Below are 20,834 nucleotides of genomic sequence, written 5' to 3' on the forward strand. Positions count from 1 at the left end.
ATAAGCTCATTGCTGTTCCTTCTTAAAAGCACATGTACTCATTTTTGCTTTCTCTAAATGAATGATGATGGGAATTCTAGCTGAACATGTGTCACATTGTCAAATCAAAGACAGGGGTCCTTCTGCAGCGGCTGGGGAGCCCAGTTTAGGCATTGTGAGAGGATAGTGAAAAGAAGATGGTGAAAGAGAAATACTAATGAGTGATCTTTACCTCTTCCTCCTTTGTCTTGGTCTAAGTACCTGTGTTCTCCTCTGATCATCATTTTCTAATGCTGTTCTTAAAAAGCAGAGTAGGAAAAAAAAAAAGAAATTGCTTTGTACTTATGGGCACAAATTTCAAAAGATTAAGAAATGGAGACGTGTTCAGTATCTAATGAGAAAAGAGAACAAACTATTTCTCACATTTATATGGCCTCCTTGGAATACAGTGGTTCTGGATTTTAGCTATAGAAAGTGGATATATAAATAGTATATTACAGAATTTATTAAAGGTAGTTAATGGCTTCTAAACAAACTCTTGAAAACCTGGAGTCTCTCCCATAGTGTATATCCAGTGAGGACTGTAGAGTAGAATGAAATCTGAGCAATAAGCAGTGGCATACTACCCATCTCGTGAAGCTTGTTAGTCTGGTAAAAGTTAGTTTATTTGATAGTATATTATGTCAATTGGAAATTGTTTTGGAAATTGAAGGACAGCAGTTGCTATTCATAATGGATCATCAGATATTATATTCAATCAGGTGTTACTGTTGTTTATTTTGCTCTTTTTAAGATTTGGTTGAGATATATGTGCAGGGACTTCATAAACTATTGAATGCTAAGAATGTGGCATGTTTTTATTATAACCATGAATTAATCACTTTATTCAGTTAATAAGAATACATCACTCCAAAACCAAACCAGGGAGAGAGTTTATTATACTTTATATTACTGAGTCAAAAATTATGAAAATCTTTTCTCTAAAATAAACCAAACATGTGATAATTCCATATGAGGACATAATTATTAAAAATGTTTGAAATGCCCACCAAATTAACCACTGCAGAAAAGTTGTCTTTATTAAAAGGCATATGTGAGAGCACTATAAGCATAGCATGTGCTGACTATGGGTAAAAACAAAGAAAATGAACAGTGAGAAAATCTGTTAGGCCAGATCCGACATTACAGGAAACATCGCAGCTTCACTTCAAAACATACATCGCCACTAATGAGGTGAGAGCCCTGCATATTAATAAACCTACAGCTCCAGTCATAGCCATCATTACGCACATCAAACATAAATACAAGATTAACACCTATGCCATTTCTTTGGAAGATGTGAGAATGCCCTAGGAGTAACTGCTCTGTCTTTCCCTGAGGATAAAAAATAGAAATACAAGGGTAAGGAGAATAGAACTTAGATTAAGAAAATAAAATTGGCAATCATTCTGGAGCCATCTTACACAGATGCAGAAGTTTATAGAAGAAAAAAAAAAAACCTGTATAGTTGGTGTGCCAGGGGTTTTTTTGTATATATGAACCTGGTTAGTTTCATTTACTTTCTCCAATAGGAGAACTTTTTAAAAATACATTTTTGCAGAAATTCTGTAGGCAAACACTGCCCAAATAGATTTGTGTTTAAAGAAACTGAGCTTTGTAGTTTCAGTGTACATGTTACAAACTTTATTTTCTACCCTTGGCTTTTCTCTTTTATAAATCTGGCCTCACACAGACTTTCCAATTAGTACTACCTTAGACACCAAAGCCAGTGTTAGTTTGGTCATTCAGCAACGATTTATTTTATACCTACTACGTTCTAGGCACTGTTCATAGTACTTGAAACACATCAAGACATGAAACAAAAGATTTCTGTGATCCTAGAACTCATGTTCTAGCAGTGATAGAGTGGGTTGGGAAACGTTCCTTAAACAATACTATACACAATAAATAAGTAAAATACGGAGTGCGTTAGAGGGTTGTTAGTAATAGAAAAGAAAAAGTAGATTGAACTTAGGGGAGGCAAAGAGTAGGTTGCATATTAATCAGGAAACCTCACAGGGAAGATGAGTTTGGAAGGAAGGCTTGAAAGGGGGAGGAAGTAGTCAAGTAGATATACAGGGAAGAGTTAGAGTAGACATAACAGGATGTGCCTGGAGTATCAGTGGAACAGCAAAGAGGCCAGTGTGTCTGTATCTGAGTGTGGGGGACGAAGGTAGAATCAGCTGTTAGGAAAATGTTTTGGTAATTCAGGTAAGTTTCAGGGGCCCAGATCAGGGAGATAGTTATAAAGATGGGGAGAAGTAGTGATTCTGGATATATTTTAAATGTAGAGTCGATAGAATTTCCTGATGGATTGCTTGTGACTTTTAAGAGAAAGAGAGGCGTCAAGATTGCTTAAATTGCTAACAGTTTAGTATGCTAAAAATACTTCTTGCTACTTTCTTTCCCTGAAAAGAGATAACAACAAGAAACCTGATAATATGAAGTGCTGACAAGAATACAGAGCAATTAGAATTCTCATACATTGCTGGTAGAAATATAAAATGGTACAGCTGCTTTGAAAAATAGTTTGGCAATTTCTTGCAACATGATTCAGCAGTCCCCTTCCTAGATATTTACCCAAGATAAATGAAAACATACATCCACACAAAAACTTTAGGTAACTCTTTATAGTGGCTTTATTCATAATATCTGCAAAGTGGAAACAACCCAAATGTCTTTCAGCTGGTAAATGGAAAAACAGACTGTAATACATCCACAGAGTGGGATATTACTCAGCAATAAAACGAGCTACTGATACATGTAACAACATAGGTGAATATCAGATACTTCATGTTAAATGAAGGAGGCTGACTCAAAGGGTTACCAGCTGTGTGATTCCACTTATATGACATTCTGGAAAAGGCAAAATACATACATGGAAAAAGCAAAATACAATCTTCCACCTATGGGATGGAACATCAACATCACTGGTTGACAAACAGTGGAGGAGGAGTTGACTGTAAAGGCATGAAGGAACATTTTGGTATGTTGGAAATGTTCTGTGTCTTGATTTTGGTGGTAGTTACATGATTATATGTGTTTTTTAGCAAACAAAGGCCTGTGCATCTGAAAAGGGTGAGTGAATTTTACTGTGTATAAATTATGCCTCGGTAAACCAAATTTTAAAATTAAAAAGTAAACCAGACTTAGAGAGAAAAGCTCCTCTTACATCTTAGCAGTGCAGCAGACACTCTAGAAAGAAGTTTCCCCTGCCAAAAGGACAACGCATTCTTTCAAAGGGTCTTGGTGATTCTGTCATTATTTCTGTATCTTCATGGCTCCTGACAAATCCTACCTAGGTTTGATCTAGTAACTCAGTAGCTTAAAAAACAGCCAGCCAACACCCCCACCCCAAGAAAAAAACCAACCCTCGTGGTTTAAAGGATATCTACAATGCCAGAAAGAGAGAGACAGGGTCAGAGAAGGGAGGATAGTGCGGAGAGAAACAGAAACTTAGAAGTTGCTGTTATCATTGGCACAATTTGAAACATCTGGAAACTGGACAGTTCTTTCCATAGTTAAGCCAATTTTTTCACCAGAGATATTACCAAGAACTGCGTATGTGCAGAGCTGACTTAACCTGTTGGACAATTTTAAAAGCTCAGTTTCTAAGAAGGAATAAGGATTTATTCAACATTCCCAATTCAGTCCTACTGACTGACTGCCTCACTGGGTGACCCCAGAAAGGCAGATCACTCCTGTTCTCTTTGCCTCTGTTCCCTCATATATACTATGAAAGAGTAGCTGAGTGATCACTCAGATTCCTTCAAGAGCTAAGGTTCTGGGTTCTGTGATTTCATGGCTGAAGGAAGTGTGACATGTTGATAAGGTGGGGAACAAAGCAAAGCAGAGAGACATAAAGGAAAAGAAAGAGAAAAGGGGAGAATTTCCAAGAGTAGATTTTGGGATGAAAATAATAACAATAATGACTATTTATTAAGCATGTATTCTGTACCAGGCACTGTTCTGGGTGCTTAATGTATATAAATTATTTAAGGTATTCCTTCAAAGGGGGAAATTCTAGGAAATATGAAATGTTTTAAAACTGAAGATAAGAGATTAAAGTATAAAACAAATAATTGAGAATTAAAGCTGTGTACCTTAGCTAAGAAAATGTTGCTTTCTAAACCAGACTGATGTAATCAAATCAAAAGGCATCTTTAAGGGTAACTGTTTTTAAAGTATCAGGGACACTGAAAATGAAGTATTAAGACAGTCCCATCTAAGGGCATCCTTTTTAAGGAAGGAATTTTGAAGTAAATTGGAAAGTGAGAGGTTAACAGTTCAAAAGAGTGTAGGCAGATAAATGTTATATATTTGATATTGTCCTTTAAGCAAAATCAGTATAAATTTTAAGATTAAAAATGTTATAAGAATATTTGTATTATATTCCAAAATTATTTTGTTGTATTTATTAAATGGGAAAAGAGAAATGGTTTGGTAGAGGTAAGACTTTGAATTCCTTAGGAAAGAAATTTCGACGTCAAGGTGGTAGTTAAAATAATATGTTAGTGCGTGTAAGAGTTGGGATTTGTGGCAAAAATAAATTAGGGAATGATTATTTTCTGAATAAAATGATTCTTAAACAAAAGAATTCTTGGAAAGCATTGCTATCAATAGAAAACTAACCTGATTAATTTTTAATAATTTATTAAAAGATAATTTGCATAAAGCTTTGTAACAGTCTTTTTTGCAGAGATCTACGTAATTTGTGCTTAACTATACATTATAGTGAATTTTGAAATAACCTACGACATAATTTTGCTTTCTGGAGGATCAAACAGTTTTTGTTTGTTTGTTTTTTTGAGACAGAGTCTCACTCTGCAGCCCAGGCTGGAGGGCAGTGGCACAATCTTGGCTCACTGCAAGCTCCGCCTCCCAGGTTCAAGCGATTCTCCTCCTCCGGCTTCCCAAGTAGCGGGGACTACATGCACACGCCTCCACGCCCAGCTAATTTTTTGTATTTTTAGTAGAGACGGGGTTTCACCGTGTTAGCCAGGCTGGTCTCCATCTCCTGACTTCGTGATCTACCCGTCTTGGCCTCCCAAAGTGCTGGGATTACAGGCGTGAGCCACCGTACCTGGCCCCAAACAGTTTTTTAAAAGAACTGGTTAGTGTTTGAGTAATCTAAGTCAATTTAAAAGGAGTCATTCCCGGCTGGGTGCGGTGGCTCGTGCATGTAATCCCAGCACTTTGGGAGGCCGAGGTGGGCGGATCACGAGGTCAGGAGATTGAGACCATCCTGGCTAACACCATGAAACCCCATCTCTACTGAAAATACAAAAAATTAGTCGGGCGTGGTGGTGGGCGCTTTAGTCCCAGCTACTCACGAGGCTGAGGCAGGAGAATGGTGTGAACCTGGGAGGTGGAGCTTGCAGTAAGCCGAGAGTGTGCCACTGCACTCCAGCCTGGGCAACAGAGTGAGACTCTGTCTCAAAAAAAAAAAAAAAAAGAAAAAAGGAGTAATTCCCAGTAGGTTTTATGTTGCCATGTGTAATGATGAGAGAGCTAGTATGTGCGTACTTCCTTCCCTGAGCTCTGAGGCTGTTTAATCAGATGGGTCTGGAAGGAGGCATTTATGTTATGCAAGTGCTAGTGTTGACAGCACCTTATCTCCTGTGTAAAAATCATTTCCATATTGTCCTTTAAATATAATAAATATTAATCACATTCAGCGCTATAGTAGATTATAACTTGTGAATGTTTATGTTTTTGAAAAGAAAAAAGACTTAGCCCATTAACAGGCTAAACAAACCATGACTCTAGGTTGTTGGTTTTTCTCCAGCTCTGACACTACCCACACAAATGAACATCTCGAGAAATTAAGCCTCTTTCCCCATATTGTTCGTTCATTCTGTTCACCTTGGGTGATCACGGGGTATTTCCGTCTTTGTAGTACGTTGTGATTTTCAAGAAACAAGAAACGCTACATGTCTTAAAAGTATTCTTTTAAAAGAATATGTGCCTAGAATATATAAAGAACTCTCAAAACTCAATGGTAGAAAAACAAACAATCCAATTAGAAAATGGGCAAAGACACGAAGAGACATTCCACTGAAGAGTATACACAGATGGCAAATAAGCACATGAAAAAGATGTTCAATATCATTAGCCTTTAGGGAAATGCAAATTAAAACCACCATGAGATATTACTACATAACTATCAGAATGGCTAAAATAAAAGATAGTAACAACAGCAAATGAGGATGCAGAAAAATTAGATCACTAATACATTGCTGGTAGGAATGTAAAATGATACACCTCCACTGCTGACATTAAAAAAAAAAAAAAAGCTAGACATGCCACTACCATATGACTCCAGCAATTGTATCCCTGGGCATTTATCCTAGAGAAATGAAGACTTCTGTTCACACAAAAACCTGTACACAAGTGTTTATTGCAGCTGTATTCATCATAGCCAAAAACTGGAAACAACTCAGATGTCCTTCAACAGGTGAATGGTTAAACAAGCAGTGGGCATTTATACCATGGATTACTGCTCAGCAATAGAAAGGCGTGAATTCTTGATGCACACAACCTGGATGAATCTCCAGGTCATTATGCTGAGTGAAAAAGCCAGTCACGAAGGTTACATAGTGTATGATTCCATTTGTATAATATTCTTGAGATGACAAAATTAAAGAAATGGAGAGAGCACGTTAGTGGTTACCAGGGGCTAATGAGAAGATGGGAGACAGAGGGAATGTTTACAATGGAGCAAGACAAGGAATCCTCATGGTGATGGAAATGTTCTCCATCTTGACCATCAGTGTCAATACCGTGGTTGTGATACTATACTATAGTTTTATAAGATGTTACCATTAGGGGAAACTGGGTGGAGGGTACACAGAAGATCTCTGGGTTGTTTCTTACCATTGTAAATGTAAACTTTGAGATAACTATGTAAATCTCTAGTTATCTCAAAATTAAAAGCTTAATGTAAACAACAAAAAGAGAATATATCATCTTTCTATAGTTGCTTGTATTCAGACTCTGGACAGCTTAATCAGAGAGGGTTGTCCTGGACTTAGTTTTTCTCTCTCCCATGCTTCTGTCGTAGGATTTGATCATAGGCAGAGTCATCCCTTTTAGGAAATCAGTAAGAGGGAAATTGCCCTCTTCCATTCTGAAAATGAGTATCAATGGAAGCCTTAGAGGAGAAAGAAGGAAAGACATCCTGTGTCATTCAAGGAACAAATGCAAATGGAAGAGGGTAGTTATTTCCCCAGTCCCCATCTCTGAAAACTTTCTGCCTTGCAGGGAATTGGGATTTGAAGCAGATTGTGTGATCATTGTGTGTTTTGGCTCACCAGTCTTTATAGTATCCATTAGGGTAAGCTTCTGTCCAACCACCCAGCAGGATGCCCCCAGAGTGTGGATGAATTTTTGATTCACCAAGCCCCACAGATAGCTCTGATCATTGCTTTGTCTCTGACACAAGCCTGAAGTTTAGGAGCTTATCAGAGGGAGAGAGAGAGCACCTGTATGATGAATGATAGGGTCATTTCTGTTGGTAGAGGAATTTATGGCATTGATTGTATGCCAGTGGATATTTGTTGGATGAATACATTGAATCATAATTTTCTGAGGACAATGTTTTTCTCCTGAAATTTTTGTAATGTGGCTAAATTAGAAGTCATCTTTTGTTCCCCTTTCTTGTATTAAAGTAAGAGATTTATCCTTGGGACATTTTGCCAAGCAGAATGGACAGACAGCTTTAGCAGTTGGAAGAGCTCTCCATGTCTCTTCCTTTCTCTAAAGGCATGGTTGAAGGTGATCAGCACCATGGAAATCCAATCTACTCTTTTGCTGGTGGAAGATTAAGTTCCTTCTGGATTGGGTACAATCGTAATGATAACAATATTAATCATTTTACTAATATTGTCATTTATTGAGTACCTTGTATGTGCTACTGTGTTAGCTGTCTTGTTTGTATAATTTTATTTGTTATAATAACCTCTTGAGGAGGTATCATTGTATCCCCATTCTTAGGTGAAGAAATCAAGGCTCAAGCAGCCTAAAAAACTTGCTTAGTTATAGGAAATATCATAGGAAAAAGTCTTAGGAAAGTGGTTGGTGGCCTAATGGAAAAGCTCTAGTTTTAGGGTCAGACCCAGGTTTAAGTTCTGTTCTTCCTCTTAATTCATCTTAGCTATGTGACCTTGGGTCAGCTTCTTAACTTCTTTGAGGTCATAGCATCGTACCTGGCATATAACAGCTATTATTATGTCAAATAATTATTTCTCAAGAAAAGAAGCAAGAGGTTAAGTGAGAGGGAATAGTTAGAACATTCCTCAAACTTTCCTGTTACATCTCCTTTTCTTAGAAAATTAGCCTGTGAGGGCCGGGCGCGGTGGCTCAAGCCTGTAATCCCAGCACTTTGGGAGGCCGAGGCGGGTGGATCACGAGGTCAGAAGATCGAGACCATCCTGGCTAACATGGTGAAGCCCCGTCTCTACTAAAAAATACAAAAAAAAAAAAAAAAAAAAGCTAGCCAGGCGCGGTGGTGGGCACCTGTAGTCCCAGCTACTCGGGAGGCTGAGGCAGGAGAATGGCGTAAACCCAGGAGGCGGAGCTTGCAGTGAGCTGAGATCCGGCCACTGCACTCCAGACTGGGCGACAGAGCGAGACTCCGTCTCAAAAAAAAAAAAAAGAAAATTAGCCTGTGAGTATAAAGAACTTAAAACATCTGGGCTATTTTCTTTGTGAAATTCCCAAGATCACCCAACTATTCACTGCCAAAGCTGGGATGATCCATCCTATTGGTTCCAATAAGATTTAGCTCATAAATATAATGCAGTTTGTTAAGGCTTAAGAGCTTAACTAGTCGAAGCCTCTAGTTTTGTGTCCTTGGGCAAGTAATTTCATTAATTTGAACCTCAATTTCCTCCTCTGTAAAATGGGGTTAATAATAGTACCTATCTCAAGGGTTATAATGAGAATTAAATGAGGTAATGCATATGATAATAATGTATTTAGCCCAGTTCCTGGTATATATTAAGTGCCAAGTAAGTGTTATCTACCATAATTTTTTGTTATTTATTTAAAACAAATTACCAGGATTAGTCTTCTGGACACACCACTCCAAGTCAAGTCTGCTGTCTTACATCTTATTTATGCATATAATGTGGTATTCCTTTGTTTTCTTTCCTTTTTCCCCAAAAAGCTTTTATAGTCAAGAGGAATCTTAACAGTCAGTGGTATCTTAGACTTGGGGAAGTAGGTTGTGCAGGTACACATTCCTCTAGACCTGGCTTTTCCTAAACACTGACCAGAATATGTACATATCACAGGTAGGAATCTAAGATTCACCACTTTAGAAGGAAATTTCTTTTACTTACTACGAAAGGATTAAGAGAGGGAGAATTGAGAAGCTCAGGCCTTTTTGCCCGTGTTATTAATCTCGTAAATGCCCCAGGTCCCCTGCCTTTATTGTAGAAGGAAAGCCACGTTTGTTGCCTCCATTCTGAACCGAATCATGAGACTCTAGGCAATAACTGCCATTGAGGATGGCTGATTATGTTGTTTAATTTTATTTAAGGCTTTGCAAGAATATGTGGATGACCTACCCTTTATTATGTAATGGAGTCATTAGAATAACTTTTATATTGCATTGTGGTTTTCTCTTAAGTATGTTCCTGTTGTGCACAGATGAATTTGTAATGCAGAATGTCAGCATAGTCTATATTTAATTGTACCTGCTGTTCTCATTCATTAGAACGCAGTCCCCAAGAAATAACTAGGTAGATATATTGGTTTTTTTTTTCTTTTCATAAGACAATTAAACATAATGAAAGAGCATTGCTGAAGATCCCAGGCACAGTGCTAGGAGAGGTTACTAGGAGTGGAGACCTGCTAATGCACCCTCTGGCTCCTGGTAAACTGAGAGTGGCTTCCTGGTATTCACACAGTGTAACTGCTTTATAGGGGGAAAAAGTTGAAGAGAAGTTTATTTCTGCTTCCATTATCATCCCACAACAGCCACATGCCACATTTAAAAATGTTTCTGTAAGAATTGTACCATGTCTGTTTCTAAGAGCATTCAGTGAGACATGTAAAAGTTCAGAGCAAATTAAGTGTTTTAAGTATGAAACAAAACAAAGACCAAAAAGAAGTAGAAGTTGGAGATACCAACAGCACCTGATGTGAATAGGTCACAGCAAAAAGGGTATGGTTTTTCTTTTCTGACAGAAGAAAGCATATAGCTGATACAAAATCACAATTTTCTTTAGAACTGATCTTACCAGACACCGGGCGCAGTGGCTCATGCCTGTAATCTCAATGCTTTGGGAAGTCGAGGTGATCAGATCATGAGATCAGGAGTTTGAGACCAGCCTGGCCAATATGGAGAAACCTCATCTCTACTAAAAATACAAAAATTAGTGGGGCGTGGTGGTGGGCACCTGTAGTCCCAGCTACTGAGGAGGCTGAGGCAGGAGAATCGCTTGCACCCAGGAGTTGGAGGTTGCAGTGAGATGAGATCGTGCCACTGCACTCGAGCCTGGCGACCCAGTGAGACTCCATCTCAAAAAAAAAAAAAAAAAAAAGGAATCTTTCCAGGAAATTACCATTTGGGTCCCTATACAAAGCACATTAAGTAACTCCAACTGTAGTTTTGTGAAGGAGCTTTTATTTGTTTTGAACAGCCCCCTTGGCACCCAGCCAGATCCTAGCCAAGGGTAACCTCCCACCCTGACCCCTGATTGTGCTGGGGGCAGGGGCTGGGCAGTGGGCGGAGGAGCCCTTTTGTGAAGACTTCAGGAAAGCACATGCTCTTGAGGCTCTGGCCTTTGTTAGCAAGCTTCTGCTTGATGCTGTTTCTGTGGATTGTTTAATGGCTAATTGGTGCAGAATGTGTAAAAATACAGTTTCCTGCACAAAGCAGTTATGGGTGGCAGCATGGGTTGTCTCAACATGATACCAATTTCCACAGACGATTTGGTCAATTCAGTGGGGGAAAAAAATCAGTCAGTCCAGCCTGAAAATCAGAGCAGTTACTTACGGTTATTGAGGCAACTATGGTTGGTGGATCAAATTTTTCATGTTTGAATCAGTTGTTTTTACATTTTATAGACATAGCCTTAGTCATTTTTGGAAATAATCTTAAATACACAAAAGTAACATTTTAAAATTAGTATCTTTGTTTAAATATTTGTAATCACAGTTTATCAGGCCTAGTGCATATCAGTTCTAAGAGGAAATAACCATTTTATCATTGATATATAGTATATTATATGTAATTAACTGATCTTTCATACTTTGTTGTAGAGTAGGAGAGTGACCACAGTGACCACAAAAGCACCTGCAGAAACTATAGATTATCGATTTATTTATTAGTAATTAATTAGTAATGGTAATGAGAAATCAAGTTGTGTTTTGAGGTTGATTTTTTAAAACAGCTTTCTTGCTATATAATTTGCATGCCATGAAATTCACCTACTCAATTCAGTGATTTCTACTAAGTTTATAAAGTTGTGCAACCATAACCATATTCCAGTTTTAGAACATCGTCATCACCCCAAAAAAGTATCCTCATGCTCGTTTGCAGTCAATCCCTGCTTCTGTCCTCAGCCCCAGGGAACCACTAATTTACTTTCTGACTCTTAGAAAAGATTTGCCTTTTCTGGACATTTTGTATAAGCAGAATCATACCACATGAAATCTTTGTGCCTGACTTCTTTCACTTAGCATGATGTTTTTGAGATGAGTCTGTGTTACAGCATGTGTCTGCAGTTCATTCCTTTTTATTGTTGAATAGTATTCCGTTGTATGGATATATCACATTTTATCTGCTTATTTACTAGTAGAGGGACATTTGGCATTGTATCCACTTTGGGACGATTATGAATAATACTACTTTTCATACACAAGTCTTTTTGTGATTCTGTATTTTTATTTCTCTTGAGTAAATACCTAGGAGTGGAATTGGTATATATTTTTTTAATATTTGTAAATCATAGTTTATCAGGCCATCTAGCACATATCAGATTTGAGAAGAAATAATTATTTTACCGTTGGTATATAGTGTATGATTAGTGTAATGAACCAATGTTTCATACTTTGTTAAAGATAGAGTAGGAAAATGACCACATAGTGACTACAAAGGTTATGTGATAGGTTGATGCTTAATTTTTAAGGACACTTTGAGGCTGATTTTTATTTACCTAAAACCACCTACTGTTATCCTTAGCATGACTGAAGGTCCTTTTAATAAACTCTTCCATTATTTTTGCTCCCTGATATTTTTCTAATAATCGTCTAAGCACTTCAAGTTATTGGATGGAACTGCATCATAACCACCTATTATCTACTTGGGCTGTCACTGCTGCAACTCAAAGATTTATTGCATCATTGTTAAAAAGCCCAGCTTGCTGTGAAATCTCACTGAAGGAGTGGGACAGTAATGTGACAGGAGACACATGTTGTGATTGTATAATGTTAACTCTTCTGTGATCCCAGCTGAACACACTTGCTATCCTAGAGGAAGCCTGCCTTCAGGTGGAGCTGGTATAGTGAAAGTTAACCTCATTTAGCATTTGGATATGAGCCAATGTATTAAATGATCCACATCCTGATTTCCTAGAGTGGAAGTCATCATTACCGATTCTACAAAGCAGTAGCTTTATAGTATATTTGGTACATTCAAGTTTACAAAATGTTTTTCCCATTCATTTGATTCATTCAACATTTCACTGACCTCTAGCTCTGTGCCAGCAGTGCTAAACACACGGGCTCACTTCATTCTCTTAACATCCTTGTCAATGTAGGAAGATCAGATATCAAGATATCAGATATCAGTATATCATATACAGGATATGATGTACAAGATCAGGGATGATATCTGATCTTCTGACACTGGCAAGGTTGTCAGTGAGAATTCAGGATTGTTATGAGAATTAAGTGAAATTGTGTGCTCAACACTGAGCATGTGAGTGTTGTGAGTACACACACTCACACATACATGTATGCTCAGAGAGGTTTAAATGATTCGTGCAGTCTCACAGTCTGTATGCAGGGGCACTTTCCAGGGCATCACTCTGCTTCCCTTAAGGGAATCTGACCCACAGGAATCTATTTTGATGCCTATAAAAGCCTACTGCATAAAATGACTAAGTCTTTTAAAATGAAAAAGATAAGGAGTATTGGATATTAAAAATGAGTCACTTTGCATTGTACCTTTATCTTACTATTTCCAAAATGATATTCATCTCTTGGCCAAGATAACTTAAACCTAAACCTTAAATTAGGAAACACCTAAACATGGTATTTCATTTTTAATGCAAAAGGAGAATAAGTTAGTTTGCTTTTTCACTAAAGGTTTACGTGTTGCGGTAGAAGAAACTTATTTCTCTTTAGTGCTATGAAAAGGACCCATAATTCCAGGCTTCAACATACCTCATTTGTATTTTCTTTGAGAAAATGTCACAGTTAAAATCAATGCCCTAGTATTCATTTGAGCTCCCTTGCCTTCAATAAAACTAATTGATAAACCCTAATAATTAATGGCCTGGTTAAACCAAAATGACTTACATCTGCCCTGATGATTGCCATTTATAATCAGTCACTTTAATGACTCATCTTTTCTGTGCTTTGCTTACAGAAGAAAGGCTGTGATGTTTTTAAGTGAGCTGAATGAAAAGCTGTATGCCTTCAATTGCTGTTTGTTTTCCATAACTTGATATTGCATTAAAATAAGCATAAATATAACTACCTCCTTAAAAGTAATCTTTCTGCCTAATCTGTTATGCTATTGTCTGTGGCTTCGAGTGAAGCTGAAAACAAACAAGAAAAAAAATCAAATCATTTCAGTGTTCCTGGAGCTATTTTTTTTTTTTTTTTTTAAGATAGAGTCTTGTTCTGTCACCATGCTGGAGTGCAGTGGTGCAATCTCAGCTCACTGCAACCTCCACCTCCCTGGTTTAAGCGATTCTCCTACCTCAGCCCTCAGCCTCCCAGGTAGCTGGGACTACAGGCACACGCCACCACGCCCAGCTAATTTTTTGTATTTTTAGTGAAGACAGGATTTCGCCATGTTGGCCAGGCTGGTCTCGATCTCCTGACCTCATGATCCACCCACCTTGGCCTCCCAAAGTGCTGGGATTACAGGTACGAGCCACTGCACCTGGCCCCTGGAGCTATTCTTAAGAGTTGTAGCTTGGCTGGGTGTGGTGGCTCATGCCTATAATCCCAGCACTTTGGGAGGCCAAGGCAGGCGGATTACCTGAGGTCAGGAGTTTGAGACCAGCCTGGCCAACATGGCCAAACCCCGTCTCTACTAAAGGTACAAAAATTAACCAGGCATGTTGGTGGATTCCTGTAATCCTAGCTACTTGGGAGGCTGAGGCAGGAGAAGCTTGAACCCCGGCATTGGAGGTTACAGTAAGCCGAGGTCACATCATTGCACTTTAGCCTGGGTTTCAAGAGCAAGGCTCCGTCTCAAAAAAAAAAAAAAAAAACAAAAGAACAAAAAAACAGGTACTTCTGCCCATGGAATCACTGCTGTGGGATTTGCCTTCCACCAAAAATAATTAGGAAACTGGACAAAATAGTGAAACAGTTATCTTCAAACTTTAGACAACAGGCAATGTGAAATAGTGATCCCTGAGAGAATAGAAACAAATGAAGTGAGTCCTATAATCACCCAAGCTTTCTGCACAGAAACCCAAACAAAGCTCAAAGGTCTTACTGAGCTGAAGAGACAGAATTTGGAGTTCGAGGAGACCAAAAATGGCTAGAATTTACAGAGCAGAGTCCTAGAAAGGCAGGAACATGCAGAGAAAGAGCTCTAGAAATTGCATAGGCGTTTCCTTGTGTCTGGCCTAATATCAGCCTCTGCATTTATAGAGTGAAATCCTACAAAGCTAGACAGCAACTACTGTTTAGAAAAGAAAATTTCTGGGGAACTGTAAGCTGAACAATTCCCAAAACTTATACAATGTTGGGAATCTTTTAAATTCCAATAATCCAGTGTAGAGAGGCCTCATGAAACACATTGAAGAACTCAAGAAAGACATTAGAAGGATTATGCTTTAGCAGTGGGGCTAAACTAGCCCTGTAATAGGGGTTACTCTCAACTCTCCTAAAATAAAAGCTCTAAAATCAGCCTCAAAATGATTCAGCTGTCAGTATTCAGCAGCTATACTACTTGCCAGTATCAAGTCCAACACACTGGATTACAATAAAATCCAGCACTTAACAACACAAGATCCACAACATTGAACATCCACATAAAAAGTAGACAAGCAAAGACTTTTTCTTCTGATTATGGATGAAAGACTATAACTGGGAAAAAAAAATCAATCAATAGAAATAGATGCCCCCCTCCCACATACATACCAGAAATAATGGACTTTGCAGACAGGACTTTAGAATAGTTTTTATAAAAACTGTATCTGCTCAAGGAATTCATAGGAAACATGAGCATAATGAGATAAATGGAAGACAAAGAAACAAGTTGAACATTTTTTCAATTACAAAAAATATCTGAAATTAAAATTTCATTAATGGAATTAACTGGATTAGACACTACAGAAGAAATTATTGTGATCTTGAGGTTAAAGACCTAGAAATTATCCAAAATTACTACAAAATTACTCATTCCTACCACTAGAAAAAATATTTTTTTACATGAGTACAATCTTAACAATCTTTGAGACACTATCAAGAAGTCTAAGATGTATGTGTAAGTGGAGTCTCAAAAGGAGAGGAAAGAGAAAAGGAAACTAAAAATAGTTTGAAGAAATAATAGCTGAAAACTTTCCAAATTTGGTGAAGCCTATAAGTCCACAGATCTAAGAACTCAAGAACTCTAACCAGGATGAACACAGAACCACACCAAAGCACATCAAAATCAAAATTTTGATAACCAGTGACTAAAAAGAAAATCTTAAAAATATTCATAGAAAACAGAGCACATTAAGTAGAGAAACAAAGATAAGAATGACAGCCGACTTCTTGTCACAAGCTATGCAAGCCAGAAGATAATGGAAGGACATCTTTAAAATGTTGAAAGAAAAAAGTTATTCCAGAATTCTGTGCCCAGCAAATACATTTTCCAAAAATAAACAGCTAAATAAAGACTTTTTCAGACGAATATGAGAGAATTCATTGCCAATAGACCAGCGTTACAAAAAAATGTTAAAGGAAGTTATTTAGGATGAAGGAAACTGATGAGGGATGGTTAGATCTACCCAAAAGAATAAATAGTTTCACAAATCATGGATAAAAAGATTTTTTCTCACTTTTAAATGTCTTTAAAATATAATTATGTAAAGGGAAAATAAAGACATTATATTATGGAGCTTATAGTATACATAGAGGAAAGATGTATGAAAATAAAAGATGAGAAGAAGAAAGTGGAAATATATTATTGTAAGGTTTGTACATTATAAATGAAATACCCTAATATTACTTGAAGGTAGACTGTAAGAAGTTAAAACAGCATATTGTAAATGTTAGAACAGCCATAAATAAATAAAGCTTCAAACAGGCTGGCAAAATTCAACCCATGGGCAAAAATTGGGCCTTTGCCTGTTTTTAACACAATGGCATTGGAACACAGTCATGGCCATTCATTTCCATGTGGCCTATGGTTGCATTTGCACTACATCAGCAGAATTTGAGAAGTTACCACAAAAAGCTTATAGCTCTTAAAGCCTGAGATGTCTACTTTATGACTCTTTACAGCAAAAGTTTGCCAACCTCTGGCTTAGAAGCAAATAGTAGAGATTAGTGGAATGCTAAGAACTAGCCCAGCTAACCCAAAAGAAAGCAGGAAAAGAAGAAAAAAAGGAACAAAGGACAGATGGGGCAAATAGAGTTGAACCCAGCCATATCAATACTTATGTTAAGTGTGAATTATCTAAACAGTCCAATCAAAAGCACAAATGTCAAACTGTTTAAAAGAGCAAGACACAACTGTACAGTGTTTGCAAGACACCTATTTCAATTATAATGGCAGATATAGCATCCAACAATCATCATCAGATTGTGAAAGAAAAATAACATGGCCAGGCACGATGGCTCACACCTGTAATCCCAGCACTTTGGGAGGCCAAGGCAAGCAGATCACTTGAGGTCAGTAGTTCGAGACCAGCCTGGGCAACATGGCGAAACCCCCATCTCACTAAAAATGCAAAAATTAGCTGGAGGTGTATGTACCAGACACCATTCTAGATGTGGTAGTGAACAAAACAGACCAAGTATGCATTCATGGAGCTTCCCTTTAAGAGGGGAGTACTGAGAATTAACAGATCTATATGTAGAAATACAGCATGTTGATGGTGCTAAATGGTAAGAACACTGAAGCAGAAGAAAAGGGAAAGGAATTATCTTAGCTGGGAGGGTATTGTTACTGCATACCAGGTGGTTTGGAAAGGCTTCCCTTAAAAAGGTAAGAATCTAAAGCAAAGGAGAAAATTTCAGGCAAAAATCTAAAGCAAAGGTATACAATTTGTGGAAGCATAATATTTCACGGACACAGAGCCACAAAGCAAGAGCATACCTGGCAGGTAGGCCAGTGAGCTGAAGCAGAGTGGGCATGGAAAAGAGTGGCAAGGTGAGAGTATGGGACAGCTCACAAGGGCCTTGGGAGGACTTTCCATTTTTGCACCGAGTTGGAAAGGCTTTGGAGGTTTTAGGCAAAGAAGCGACGTGGTCTGACTTAGGTTTTAAAGGGATCACTTTAGCTGCTGTGTTGAACACAAACTATAATAGAGCAAGTGTAAAACTAGGGAAACCATCTCAGTAGCATTGTTGAGGAAAGGGTGCATATAGTCTGGCAAAAATGTTTCCTCATAAACATCACATTGGTTTTACAGTCCTACTTACTGGGCTTTGGAAATTATTTTCTTTGAGCTAGTATTTTACTCAAATACAGCTTAAATTGCCACAGTAGCAATAGAAGTTATTTTCTAAATAGAATGAAATATACAACTTTTTCTAGCTTGGTTGATTACCAGTTGATAATAATAATATACTTATAGAATGTTGGACAGTTTAAAAAGCAATTTTACATTCATTATCTCATCCTCACAGTTCTCAAATATTGACATGGTAACTGTTATCTCCCTACAGAGTTGGAAACTAAAACATCACATGCCAAGGCCAGTCATGTGTCAAATTTGTGACAGGATCAAAAAGACTAAAACCCAGGTTATCTGTCTCCTAGCCCAGATTCATTGACTTTGTTAAAGGGAGCTGTTAGGTTCAAATTATCTCAAGGTTGCTGGTAAAGGGGACATTTATATTAGCAAATTTAATGTATCATTTAAAAGCTCTCAACCAGTGAGCGAGATACTGTGCTCAGAAGGGATACATTTGAAGATGTATAAATTAAACTCCTACCCTGTGAACTTAATTGTTTGAGTGATGGTACTGATAACAGCAAATACGTTAAATAACTCTTAGTATAAAATGTCATCAAAGCCAAGTGTGGTGGCAAACACCTGTAGTCCCATTGACTCGGGAGGCTGAGGCAGAAGGATCACTTGAGCCCAAAAGTTTGAGGTCAGCCTGGGCAACATAGCAAGACCCTGTCTCTGAAATACATGCATACATACATTACATACATAAATCATATGCTTTGCCAAACGAATGATACAGACAGTAGACGCTACAGCAATTCAAAGAAGGTAGTGACTGATGGCCTGAGATGAAGGATGGGCAGGATTCAGATAGATGGAAAATATGGAGGAAAGGTTTCTAAACCTGGGGGTGGGAGGGAGATGATGAAAACAGAATGAACAAAGCCTTAATGAGGGTTTTTTTTTCTTTTGAAACAATGATTAAAACAGTCTTGTTGGAATGCAAAGGTTGATTTGAGGATGACTGGATGTCTACTACTTTCACACATAAAGTACTTCTGAAAACCAGGTTGAGGGGAGAATATGAGAAGTCATACAGTAGGCTTACATGTACGTTAAAAAAGTGTTGGAAAGCTGGAAAAATACAGTCAGGTTCTTATTTACACCTTGTCTTTTGGAATATAGTTTAGCAGTTTTGTTGTTTTATTATTTTCTCTTTCCATTGATCCACTTAAGTCAGATGTATCTGATTGAAACTAAAGATTTGCTGCTTTTAGCATACCTCTTAATTTCCAGGCAGCACCTTCTTCCAGGAGCTCAAAATATTTGTTCATTAACTGTCTCCATCTGATGTGGTGGCTTAAGAATGGTTTAGGGCAAACTTGTCCAACCCATGCTCCACGGGGCCACAGGAGCCACAGGATGGCTTTGAGTAGTTCAGCCCAGCATAAATTTGTAAACTTTGTTAAAACATTATGGGATTTTTTGTGTGTGCCATTTTTTTCTATCTCGTCAACTATCATTAGTGTATTTTATATGTGGCGCAAGACAGTTCTTCCAATGAGGCCCAGGGAAGCCAAAAGATTGTACACCCCTAATTTAGGATGTCAATATATAAGGGAACAAATTGTCCAAAAGAAAAATATTTAAAACTCAGGGCCCAGGATAAGAACTAGATTTGAAAAATAAGACCAAACTATGTAGAATCTAACATTTGTTTCAGTTCAGCAAACATTTAAGTGTCTACTGTGGCTGTCTATGATGTGTTGTGCTAACTGCTGGGGCACACTTGAAAGCACAACCCTATTCTTAAGGAATTCATGTTCTGGTTGGTGGCAGGCATGTCAGAGAATACTTAACCTCCTCCTTAAGGAGAGAAATGATTTAGTGAAAGTGGTATATTTAAGGTTTAATATGATGGTGGTATAAGAATTAGGTTGAAAAATTAGAGAAAACTAGACACCAAGAGACCAGGGACTTGCTGGTAAAGGGGACATTTGTCTTAGCAATTTTTTTTTTTTTTTTGAGACGAGTCTCGCTCTGATGCCCAGACTACAGTGCAGTGGCACCATCTCAGCTCACTGCAACCTCCATTTCCCAGGTTGAAGCTATTCTTCTCCCTCAGCCTCCTGAGTAGCTGAGATTACAGATGACCGCCACCATGCCTGGCTAATTTTTGTATTTTTAGTAGAGATTTCTCCATGTTGGCCAGGCTAGTCCCGAACTCCTGACCGCAAGTGATCTGCCTGCCTCAGCCTCCCAAAGTGTTGGGATTACAGGTGTAAGCCACTGCTCCCGGCCATGTATTAGTAAATTTAATGTATCATTTAAAAACCCATCCATTACTGAACAAGATACTGTGCTTGGAAGGGATACATTTTAAGAGGTATAAAGTATACTCCTACCCTGTGAACTTATTTCTTGGGGGTGATGATACCAATAAAAAGAGCTTACACTTGCCTGTGCATACCAACTTGAATTCCTAGAGCCTCCCAATAGAGGTTATAATGTGTGGTATCTGAAGTGCTTGCTACAGAGACAGGCTCTACAGTTCACCCCTCATCACTGAAACAGAATCCTCAACCACAACATGTGCTTGTGGTCTCCATTCTTTATTCTCTCATCCATTCAACAAATGTTTATTGAGCACTTGAAATATATCTGTCACTCTTTCAGGGGCTGGGAGTACAGTAGTCAAGAAAAGAGACAAAGTCCCTGCCTTCATGGAATTTACATTCAAATGTAAATTAGCCTCAGCTAATAACATTTATCAGGCTAAATGAACTAATGTATTAAAAAATGCCTAGCACATTGCCTGTCACATAAGTATGATTCAGTAATAGTTGCTGTGTTTGAACTTGAAATTTGAATTAAGTATCTACTCTTCGCAAAATACTTTATTGTGGTACCCTTTTGCCAGATGGAAGATCAGGAGAAGATTAACCCATTTACAATTTTTAAAAAAATGTTACATCAAAAAATTGTCTCCTGTTCAGTATCAGTGTAGTT

At 38.0% G+C, this 20,834-nt stretch overlaps 1 protein-coding gene across 10 annotated transcripts in view; it reads left to right on the forward strand.

Moving 5' to 3' along the window:
* MAP2K5 (mitogen-activated protein kinase kinase 5) overlaps positions 1-20,834 on the forward strand; it is a 281,469-nt gene that overhangs the window by 126,114 nt on the left and 134,521 nt on the right. The window lies entirely within an intron of this gene.

This window comes from Chlorocebus sabaeus, chromosome 26 (assembly GCF_047675955.1).
Source record: "Chlorocebus sabaeus isolate Y175 chromosome 26, mChlSab1.0.hap1, whole genome shotgun sequence".
NCBI classification, from domain to species: domain Eukaryota; kingdom Metazoa; phylum Chordata; class Mammalia; order Primates; family Cercopithecidae; genus Chlorocebus; species Chlorocebus sabaeus.